General features: G+C 45.3%; 1 protein-coding gene and 1 pseudogene across 3 annotated transcripts in view; both read left to right on the top strand.

Annotated features, from left to right (window-relative positions):
- Nucleotides 1-12209, top strand: part of LOC130680997 (WAS/WASL-interacting protein family member 1-like) — a 285988-nt gene that overhangs the window by 138723 nt on the left and 135056 nt on the right. The gene's annotated exons all lie outside the window — the stretch shown is intronic.
- The window catches only part of LOC130680999 (synaptic vesicle membrane protein VAT-1 homolog-like), a 102898-nt pseudogene that overhangs the window by 44781 nt on the left and 45908 nt on the right, over nt 1-12209 (top strand).

Raw genomic sequence — 12209 nt, forward strand, 5'->3', positions numbered from 1 at the left:
TCAGTAACATGTCTATTTTAGGCAGCAACTTAAAAGTCTGCTTATCTTAAAATGTCAAAGTAAGCAGACAGTACGGCCTAACAGAAAATGGCAACAACCGGAAGTCAGGGGACCTTGTTTGAATCTCAGATCTGCCTCTGAAGACCTGGGTCACCTTACCCTTTCTGAGTCCCCTTTTCCTCATCTATAAAACAGTGATGGGAAGGGGGCAACTGGATAATCTTCCAGCTCTGAGATTCTGTGACTCTTTCAGCATTGCCTTTAATTGCTGATTTAATTGTGACTGTGGGGAAGAGACGTTTCCAGAAATTGACCTGCCAACCTGATTTAGTCCACCAACGTGAAGACATGTACATAAGGTGATAGGCAGAAGTTAATGCCCCAGCTGACTTTGGCAGAATAATTTCCCTCCTTAATAATTTCTGCCTCCTTAAGATGGTAGATGGAGCACTGGAAAGACATAGTACATGCTTTGGGAATGCAGCTTAATTATCAGCAAATTGGGTCTAACAAGGTTTCTGAATGCACATGATCACAGGATTTTGTCAAATGACGTAAATTAGTGACCATGTTGAAAAAGGATATGGAAAAACCACCCATTCCTAACTGCATCTGTGATGTCTCTTAGACCATTTAACATTTAAACCTCATCCATTGGCATTTCCTTTTGTATCTGGACATGTAACTGGGCATCTCCGCCCTGGCTATGATAACCCACCAGAGGGTACAGATGATTAAGATTTATAGAGTACCTATGAAATGCCACGTTTTGTGTCAAGTGCTTGACCTGTGTTACATATGCCTCATGTAACCCCTGTAGCAGAGGCTGTCAGCCATACCGTATCTTCTCTGCACTTAGCCCAGCCTGCTGAAGGTTGCTTACTTAGGGCTTCTGTCCAGCTGCGGGAGCTTTCTTGGCCCATGAGGATGAGCCAGATGTGCACAAGAAAGACTGCCACAGAAGCAACGCTCAACCTATATCGGATGGACATCTGGTGGATAAATACTCCAGCTTCCTCACCACTTGGCTGGGATAACAGGTGTATTCTACCCTTGCTCATGGAGTTCCCCAGAGGGATTGAGTTGTAGGAACCCCTGGTGGGTATGGACTTGATAAAAAGCCTATAATGGCTGCCATCTTTTTCTATCTTGGTATCCTGGCATTTCCTACAATCATATTCCAAATAAAGCACTCTCAGATCCTTGCCTCAGGGTCTGTTTCTCAGGGACCCAAACTAAGATATTCCCTTAGGCCCCCCAAAGGAGGAGGTACCATTATTGCTAATTTATAGATGAGGAACCGAGGCTCAGTGTGGTTACATGAGTTGTTATCTTGGTGCTCGGTTTCGCTGGCTCACACTCACTTTCCTCTACACTAGTGGTTTCCAACTGAGGGAGATTTTTGTCTCCCAGGGGATGTTTTGAAATGTCTGGAGACATTTTTGCTTGTCACAAACTGCGGGTTGCTACTGGCACCTGGTAGGTGGAGGCTAGGATGCTGCTAGACATCAATGCACAGTTCAGCCCCTACAACAAAGACTAATTGAGCTACAAAAGGTGAAGAGTGGCAAAGGTTGAGAAATCCCGCTCTCCACCCAGCAAGCCTGGTGGTCGGGTGGTAGCACTCCTGTGTGACTTTCCTATTGTGTTTCACTTCCAGGGCCAGGCTGTGGCTCAGCTGTGCTCCACTATCCCCAACGTGACTATCTTTGGAACGGCTTCCACTTTCAGGTATGAAGCCATCAAAGACTCTGTGACCCACCTCTGTGACAGAAATGCAGACTATGTGCAAGAAGTGAAAAGGCAAGGGTTTGCTCCCGGGTGGTCCTTGCTCTTTCCTCTCCTACAGAGCAGTAGCACCCATTTAGAGGGGGGATGACAACAATAATAATAGTAATAACAGGAAACATATATGTTGGGGGCCTGGCATTCCTAGCTCTGTGATGAACACTTTGCATGTATTAGCTCATGTACTTCTCTCAAAAGATAGAGCTTTGCCTGCCTGAAAAACCCTGTTATCCCTGTTTTGGAGAGGATAAAACCAAGGGACAGAGCAGTCCAATAAATCACGAAGCTAGATTATGACCGCTGCTATAACACTACCTTAGCACGGAGAGGCTTATTTCTCAGTCATTCACATAACAACCCAGGGAAATGTAGATTCCAACCTGGCTGTGACTGAGAGCCACCAAGGGACCAAACTAGTGACCCAACCAGCTTTGGGTTTTGAACAGTCACTGGTGGTGTGTAGAGAAGGAATGGGAGGTGGGAAGGGCTGCAGGCAGGGAGAGCAGGCGGCTGGCTGCTGTCGGGGGCTAGCAGAGGGGGACCCTGGTTTAAACCCAATCCCTATTGCACCTGGGATCCCAAAGCCATTGATCACGGCCACGTGTATGTCAACACAGGGAATCCGACGGAAAACCCAGCTGCCACCCCGTTTTCGGGTGATCTGTGTGTGCCACCCAGCTGCTGCTCAGGGCATGAGGCTGAATCTCGGGTTCTGCTTCACTCGGGGCCCCTGAGGGAATTCGGAGATGTCCCAGAGCCACTGTTTGCTTATTTTCATTTTCCAGCCCTGAGCTGTAAGGTGTGAGGGAATTAAGTTGTCCACGAAGCATCATAATAAAGAAACGACTCTCTCCAAATCACACAATAAGATGAAAACTTAAAGGACTAGAGGATGTGGTTGTTTGAGGTGATAGATTCAGACCGGATTAGCGGACGCTTGGGACATTTCTTGGAGAGTCTTCTGATGGTCTATATTTTCAGATCTGCCTTTAAATTTGAAGGTAGATATTTACAAAGAATTTAAGGTTGCCCCAATATTGACTGTGGGATGTGAAAAGAGAGCTTTGAAGCTAGATATTACAAGTTCACCAGCCGTGTCTCAGATGTCTGGAGATTGCAGGCATATTTTCAAGTCTTCCAGGGTAGACCTTTGCCTGCCTTCCGAGCCCTCAGGCAGCCTGCATCTTGCAGCTACAATGTGGAGGATCCGGAAGGAGCCCAGTGCCGCTGGAGGTGGGAGGTTGTGCGAAGTGGTGAGAGGGGACAGTGAGAGGCTGCTGCTCTTCTGAAAAATTGACCGTCCATAAGCAGGACACTCCTGTCCTCCCCGTTGTCCATGTAGTGCCTCCATCCCCTGTTCCTCCCATCCTTGGTCTGCTGCCTCTAGCCTTTCAATCCATGATGAATGCTGATGTCAGAAAAGCAAAGGGTAACAGCATCTGAGACCCACCTCACCACCACCTTCTTTCAAATGTGACTTACAACACCTCCTGTGCGTCTAAGCAGAGACCCTGGGATTGGACCAAAAATGACTGGGAAGCTGCAAATATGTTTATGCCCTCTGTGGCACTAATCCTTCCCTCAGGAAAGAATCCAAAAGGAGATCAAAGCAACAGGCACACGTTGCCCGTTGCAGAGCTCAGCACGGCTTCTGCATCCCTGTAGTGCTGAGCAGAAGCTGACAGGGTGAATTGTAGCACTGTCTGTAATAGCAAAAATTCAGAACCAGCCCCTATTATCACGAAAAGGGAAACAGTTCAGTAGATTATGCTACACACACACAGTTGAGTTTATGCCACCCCGAAAAAATGATAATTATGAAGACTCTGTCAGTAAATGAAAAAAAATGCCCCTGGTAGCATATTGAGTAAAAAGACAGAGTGCCAACTTCTAGCTACACTGTGATCACAGCTTTGTATTAATTCTTGGCACATAAGGACATAAAATGAAAGGAGAGGGGGAAAGATCCAGCCACTAGTATGCAGTGGGAGTGGAATACAGAGTGAATCTTCTTTATTTTTTGATCACAGATATGGTTACACTATCTTGGGTGTGATAAACTAGAAAAAAACAATTACCATAACATTTCTTGAGAGGAAAATTCTTTTATAAGCCAGTCAGTTGGTAAGGTTCTTCTGAACAAGTTCTCGGCCTTGACTCAGGCACAGTAAACGGGAAACGTTTATAATATGGACCCAACCTTGACATCACGTGGCCCTTCTCTGGGAAGGAGGGGTGACTGTGCTTGAAACCAAGCAGAAGAGTTCGAAGCCTTAAATCATGTGCATCTGCACACTGTAAGGTCTTTAAACATAAAGAGGAGAGCCACACCAGAGAGAGTGCCGAGGCAGACGCCCCTAAGGGCGTGCTTGCAGGATGGGATGGTTTGCAGAAGGTAGAGGGAGAAGGGGGCGAATCTCAGGCCAGGTAGGTGGGCAGGGGCCAGGCAGGTGGCAGCGCCAGGCCTTGCTGGCCTGGCCTCTCATTCTGCTGAGCACCATGTGTAGGGCATTGCATGTGCACCTCAGACAGTCCTACAAGGTGCACATTCCTTACTGTACCTACAAAGAAACTGAGAATCAGTGGAAATTAATGAATGCCTGATCACCTGGAGAGAACAGAGAGAAGGTGAACCAGAAAGGATTTTCAAGAGGGGGTCAGGGCCAGGTACGTGTGGTGCCGTCAACAGTCAACAAATACTAAGGAGAGCCAGGCACCATGCTCAGCACCCTTTGAAAAGCCTGTTGTATGGGGGATGCTATGTTCAGTCATCTGTGAGAAGCCTACTGTGTGCCAGGAACTGTGCTGGATGCTCTGAAATCGCCTCACTCCCTGTTGCGAGCTTGGAAGTGATGGTTAAAGCTATGGCACAGATGAGTTCTCAGAGAAAAGGGAATCGAAATAGAGGAATGGAGTGGAGTGGAGTGGACACTCCCAAATATTGGTGGGGGGTGCTGAGAAATGAGGATGACCCCGTGCTTCTGATGAGCTACCTAGCTCTGCTTGTGGTTTTCATGACTATCCCATTCAAAGAACTGCTAAGGTGTGCCTCAGTGTAGTGTGGTTGAGGGAGGCCCCACCCCAAGGCTACTTACGGGGGCCTGGAGCATTTCAAATGGACCAGCCAGTCCCATTCAGTGTGAGCATTGATTGGCCTTGTGCTGACTGAGTGGGGGTGGAGCACTTCAGTTTCCCACCTCCTACCTTAGACCTGAGGGGCATTTCTACCCTCCAAGGAAGCTAACAGATCAAGCATCCTCATCCTTCAAAAGGATGCAATGACAGCAGCCAGGCAAGGAGCAAATTGGTGGCTTCTTTGACAAGCCCTGTTCATGTGCAAAGGGTATCTTACCTGATTCAGCTCTAAAAGTGCTGGCAAAGCATATCTCTTGGCATCACTGTTTGAAATAATATGGACTCGCTCAGGATAAATATTTTAAAAGATGAAATATAAGTCAGAATTCTTCAAAGACTGAATTAAACTGACTGCTGTTTGCTAAAGCAATGCTTCCATAATTACACTGGCTTGAACATTCCTGAAGTGGTAAGTTCAGAATAGCGGAAGGGCCACCCACTTTGGAGTTAACCTAGACCGAGGTTTGAATTTCAGGCGTACCAGTTACACAGTCCTGGGCAACGCACTGCATCTGAGAACCTCCATTTCTTCTTCAAAAAATTAAGTTAAAACGCCTGCCTCACAGACTTGTTGTGAGGACTAATTATGAAATGCCTGGGGTGCAGCAGAACTCAGAAAATGTGTTTCCTTTGAAGGAAGCATACATATAGAGACCGGAACACCAGTCTTCAAATGCTTTCTTCATTCCCTTGCATCCATTCACTTTTCATTCATTTACTCCTTCATTCATCCAATCAGTTACTATGCCAGCAAGATAAAGGCTGAAGATACTACAGTAAGCAGCATAAACATGGCCCCTAGATCATGGGACTTACATTTTGGTGGAAGAGACAGTCCATAAATAAGTAAACAAGTAAGTAGAGTGATTACAGCCATGATAGATAATAACTACAACTCTGATAGATATGAGTATAGATACTGAAGCATAAAGGAAGCTAAAAGAGATACTTTGGAGGTGGGGGTTGCCACTTCAGGTGGGGTAGTTAGTTACAACTTTTCTGGTGAAGTCACACATGAGTGAGACCTGAAAGGGGAAAAGAAATCAGCTCTTAAGGAAAACCGGGGAAAAGCTGTTCAGGCAGAGATTATAGCACATGCGAAGACCCTGAGGTAGAAAAGTTTTAGGGATAGCTAGAAAGTCAGAACGCCTTGAGAAGTTAGTGGGAAGTGAGGATGCGGAAGTGGACAGGAGCTTACAAGTTACCCTGGCTGTGGCCTGCCCTGCATTGCTACAGAACCAGAGTCCACAGGATAGCTACCAAGACCAGGTAAGCAGCTAATGGAGGCGGTATGATGGGCAGTTTGTGCAAGAAAATGTGGACTCACAAGTAGAATGTAGATATGAGGAGCACCAGGCAAGGAGTGGGCAGTTAGGATGGGCAGGTCCTTCGGGGATGCCCTGCAAGGTGTGCACAGCTTAGAATTTGGGAGGCTTCTCCTGAGCACAGGTGGGCATCCTGCAGGCAAGGAGAGAAGTCTTAGGGAAATGGAGTTCAGAGAGAAGACTTGATGGTCTAGGAGGGCTGGTTCGTAGAAGCAGAGCAAGGTCCTATTTCCATAGGAGTAAACAAACTTGGCATAAAAGGGGCCTGGTAGAGATTAGGAAAACAGGAGTATAGTTACTCAGCCCATGACTAAAGGTGGAGATCCAGTCACTGGTTGTGAAGTACCAGGCTATAACCCACCACCAAAGGCTGTGTACTGCACCTCCCACCTCTTTGGCCTAACCTGGCAGCAAGCTCTCTCTCATTTTCTTTACTTCAGCCAAACTGACTGCTTCCCAGTCTTCCTGCTCATCAGCATCCTCCCACCAAAGGGCCTTTGCACATGCTGTTCCTCCTTCCTGGAACACTATTCCTGCCATCCTACCTGGATAAATCCTCTACTTTCCACTTCCCCAGGGATCCCTTCTATGGCAGGCCTGATTAGGCAAATTCTAGATTTACCCAATCTCATAGTGTATTTATGGCACTAGATGCCATTCAATTTCAATGTGTAATTATTGGTTAATGTCTGCCAAATGTAAGTTCCAAAAGGGGAGAAATCAAGTCTGAGTGGGCTCACCACTATATCCCCCAGTGCCTAGTGAAGTGCCAGTGGTAAATATTTAATGAAAAAATTAATTATTAATTTTAAAAAAGCTAGTTTGCATGCTAATTTGGCTCCTGAGTAACTGGCTTAGACCAGTTGTTGTCAAGTGTGGAGCCAGAATCAACAGCATCAGCTTCTCTTGGAAACGTACTAGAAATGCAAATCCTTCAGCCTCACGCCAGATCAACTCAATCAGAAGCTAGGGAGAGCGGGGAAGGGAGAGCAAATTGCAGTCTATGTTTTAATGATCCCCCATGAGATTCCAGTGCACACTTATGTTTGAGATCCACTGGCCCAATTCCCTAGTTCTGAATTTACAGGTGGGACTTGAAAGGACGCACAGGCAGATAAGAGCTCTAGTAGGTAGAAGCTAAGCTGATCATTTCTGATGGGCCTTTGTTCCGGGCTGGATTTCAGACTTGACTTGAGGACTTCTATTTATTTTGCTGAATAGAAGTTTGCAAGTTAAATTAACATGCCTTTTAGCTTCACTGAGGAGGGAGATGGAGAGCAATGAAAAGCTGGGCCCTGCTAAATCAGGAGCCCCATGAAGACAGGAAACTTGTTGGTTATGTTTGCTGCTCTCTCTTCAGCACCTTGGACAGAGCCTGGCTCTGGTTCCCAGAACATGCCTGTGGATTTGACTTTCGGTGTGATGGTTATGTGGCTGGCAATAGGCCAAGCATTTCATTTGTCACCTCATTTCATTCTTGACAAAGCAACTTGCTCACGCCACTTCACAAAGGAGGAAACGAAGGCTCTGAAGTTGAGTGAAATGGCTAGACAGCAATTCAAACTGACGGACTCCCAAGCTTGTTCTCCCAACCGGAGGCCGATTCCTAATTATCAGCCACCAGCCAGATTCTGAGCGGTCTCCAACCTTGTGAAATTATTATAGTTATACCCAGGAGGGTAAATCTACTTCTTGGACTCTGGCCCTCTTTATTGCAATTCTGAGAGCTCCCACTGTGATTCTGGGAGTGAACGACAGGACACAAGAAGGGAAAGGGAATGACAGTTTGGACCCTGACAGGTTACAGAATTTTCCTTTGTGTTCACACCATCTAGAATTCCTGCTGAAGGAGTGGACGTTGTTTTGGATTGCCTCTGTGGGGACAACACTGGGAAAGGTCTCAGCCTTCTCAAAACACTGGGAACCTACATTTTATATAGCAAGTGCTCAAGAGAAGCAGGAGACATGGCCAGTGACAGGGGACGCTGCACGTGTGCTTACAGATGAAGGCTCTGGAAAATGAAATATGTTGATATGTTGGGATAATGAGATTGGGGGATTTAATTTTTACATGTTTTCTCTAATATTACTATTGCTGTTATTTTCAATTATTAGAGTAACATATGTGCCTACTCCCCTGTTACCCCCATGAGTACTCCTCATTCTAAGCAGGACAGAGCAAGGCCAAGCCAGTGTAGTTACTGAGCTGGGACTTGACTACAGAAGGTGCTGATGGGAAATATTAGTGGCTTCAAAGGAGGTTCAAAATGAAGGAATGAAGGACTCACAGCTGGATGGGGAGGAGTGGCTAAGATACGAGGATTTTCAGGGAGGTTCTTTAGTCCTGGAGATGAAGGTGCAAAGTGCAGACCCTCCTCCCTTTGAACTACTCCTGTATGTCTCAGTCAAGAAAGAAGCCCTGGATGGTGGGCGCACACATCTGCTTTTGCAGCCACTTATACGCTCTTGGATTTAGGGGGCTTATGAAAGGTTTTCTCCGGCAGAATGAGGTTCCAGAACTTCCTCTCCCTCTTCTCTTCTGTCACACGCATGCACACATTAGTCGTCATCAAGTAAAAAAAAGCATATCTGAAGCAAGATGTCACATTCTAAAGCTGAATGATACTAAGATTATATGATGTTTCAGATTTTTGGCACCTCTGTCCCCTGTAGGTACAATAGAAAATTAAGCCTTAGCTCTGAACAACTCAGGAAAAAAATACTCATTTCCTTGCTATAAGCTGAGAAGCTTACAAAAGATATTTGAGAAGTACAGATAGTCCAGCATCTTTTTGTCATCATCTTTATGGCAGGTAGAAGGAATAAGCTTCCCACTGCTGAAATGTTCTGGGATTCTCAATAGTGGCCACACATTTCATAGTCTTTGCAGTTGGACACATAATTTTAAAATCACTGCTATTGATAAAAGAAGCTATGAATGTCAAGGCACAATGTAGGGATGGATACTGGATGTGGCTAACATGTGAGTCAAATGCAGATGGATAATTGATTCATCCTTACTTATTTACCAGTTATCATATTGGCAGAATACAACTAGATCATCTCATAAGTACCTAATAGATTACAATCATTCTTGATTGCTAAGTAATCAAAGTCTGGTACCGTAATGTTTGGTGGGAGTTACCCCATAAAAGCAGGAGGAGCAATTAACTAACTTTTTAACACAGGCCAAATAATTAAGTTTAAAAAATTGTATTTTCACTAAGTAACAGTTCTCTGAGAAGGAGTTGCTCCCAATCTTTGGGGAAAGGCAGAAAACTCCTTGAAAAGCCAGCAATATGGTATCTGATGTGTTAAAAGCTCTCTCATCCCTCTCACCTCCAGGAATCCCACGAAGGGGTCTTTTCTCTTTGTAAAAGCACCTTAGGGATCTTTCCCGACTCTACCTCTCATCCGCCTTCTGAACACTGTTGTTTCCATTAGCAAATCTGTTTCTCACACATTTGCTTCAAGTGGTTTTCACCTTTATGCCTAGACCTCTTTGGAACTAGTATGTTGGTTACACCATTTCCTTGGCTTCTGAACCTGTTTCACCCTCTCCTACTCTTTTATACCCTATTTTTTCCATCCATCTAAATTCTAGCTCAGCCCTACCTCTCATATCACGCAAGTACCCAGCTCCAGTCAGAGTCCAACCTCCTCACTTCTCAAGGAATCAAATTCAAATCATAAAGGAGAATCACACAGGGATTCACTTCTTAGTCTTGAAGAACAGAGCCAACCATTTCAGCAACTCATCATTTTATTATGACCTACATCACCTACAGTTTTGCAACATACCTGTTTCCAAAGTAATGACATGATCACCTTGAGAAATATCACCTCCCCTTTGAGCCAGTGACACGTGGCTAAAATTAAGTCAACTGGACGCCACCCATCCATTTCCCTTTTTCTTCCAAGGCTGGATTACATTTATTTTCAACTTCTTGACCAAAGAACTGCCATTCTTCCATGTGTAGCAAAAGATACTGATTTTCATTAGCAATAGCTTGACTTGGGAATCTTTCATTTGCAGGTTCATCCAATTTGGTGACTGGAGAGACCAAGAGCTTCTTTAGCTTTGCAAAATCAGTAAGTATCTGCGCACGTCGACCGTGCTCTGGTCATGCAGTGATTTGCGTGTTGTGAGCTCTCCCATCCAAGGATTTGACCCGATGAACTAAATCATGTTTGTCCCTCATCTGCACCATCCATTTTCAGTAAAACCCGCATTCCTTCCCTTCTCACTACACATGGGCAAGACTGTATATACACTTGGGTTGCTTTTGTCTAAATGAAGCACAGAGATTGTCAGAGAAATTCAAGAAAGCTTCCTTTTCATTTTAACAGAGATGACTTAAGTGTTGGTGTTTTTAATCATTGGTCAAAAATAAACTTAGTATTAGTGCATTTTATGTGCTCCCTGGAAAGACCGACCATTTGGTTTGGCTACTTTCTGCCCAGGTTTCTGGGGATACTTGAAATTTCTCTGTATCTCCATACTTCTGAAGTGGAGATACAAATGGGATCTTACAATTTTAGCTAGCTCTTGGGGTGATTTTTGGACAAAAGCAAGTTCGTGAATCCCTAGTGTAAATAATCATGCTTTGAACACAGTGCTTATTTTGTCTGCAATGAGAGGTAACATCTCTGGGCTTTCACCCCACTAGGAACCTACTCAGATCTACATTCCCACTGAGAGCAACACTTGCTAGAATTAAACCAGTTGGGGCTTGAACTTCAGTTCTTACCCCCACCCCCACAACAGGGGATCGCTGCTTCTCATAAGAGCTTGCTTTTGTCTTGTCTCCTCTCAGCCTCCTAAAGCAGCCAGCGTGACACTGATTGATTCACTTGCTTCACAAGCATCTTCTGAGCACCTACTGTTTGTGGCATGTGCCAGACACCAGGGTATCACAGTCAATGAAATGGGTACATTTTAGACCCCCTGTAACATATCTAATGAGGGAGACAAATGGAAATAAGTACAACATATTAATAAGATGTATATAAATAGTCATAAAACCTCTGCAAGGGATAGAAACGGGCTCTGAAATAGTAAACAGCAGGATGGAGGCATTGTGAATAGGGTGGCCAGGGAAGGCCATAGGAATGGGTATGGAATCTATTCTTAGGGTGTCCATATGCCCCCACATTGCCAACACTGACTGCCAAAAGCGTCACCCCCCAGACATTCCCTGATTCTGGAATGATTAGTGCTCCCTGCCCTGTGACAAAAATTAGAGGACCTGCCTTTGCATTTGAACTTTGAAGTTCAGGTCAAGGATGAGCCCAAGTACAGAATCTGCAGGGGAGCAAGAATAGAATCTAAGGAAGGATGCCATCAGGAGCGTGTTCCCAGCCATCAGGAGCGTGTTCCCTGCCATCAGGAGCGTGTTCCCTGGAGACAGGCTTTGCGCCGCTCACAGCTGTTTCATTGCTGTGGCTGTGATTAACGTGATGCTGACAGCCTGCTGTGGGTAACCAAATTGATCCCAAATTAAATACAGTTGTAAGAAGTGTTTTCCCTTGCTCCCCTAAATGCACAGTCACAACACACAGTGCTAATGAAGTAATTGCAGCGTGCCCAGGTTCCATGAGGGTGCTCACGGAGCAGCCAGGAAGGAGGCTGAGGTTCTCCTGGCTGAAGAGGGAGTCCTGGTTTCCAGGATGCTCTATGTATACTTGGAGGTCAAGAGTGAACAGTGTTGCCTTTCAGAGGCCTGGTCCGTTTATTGGCTGGTCAGTTAGAAGCCAACTGAAGATAGGGCATGCCAAGGAGTGGAATGGTGACTTTGCTCTGGAAGGTTCTAGAAAGGTACTTCCTTTTATCCATTGGAAAAAGGCTTAGAGATTAAAGACATATTTGGCATGACACAGGAATGTCTCCCTTAACCATGTTCCACCTTAAAACTTGTAGAGCTTGTTAAACTCTTTGTCAAACATGCCACTTGCTTTTAG

The sequence above is a fragment of the Manis pentadactyla genome, chromosome 15 (genome assembly GCF_030020395.1).
Source record: "Manis pentadactyla isolate mManPen7 chromosome 15, mManPen7.hap1, whole genome shotgun sequence".
Lineage (NCBI taxonomy): Eukaryota > Metazoa > Chordata > Mammalia > Pholidota > Manidae > Manis > Manis pentadactyla.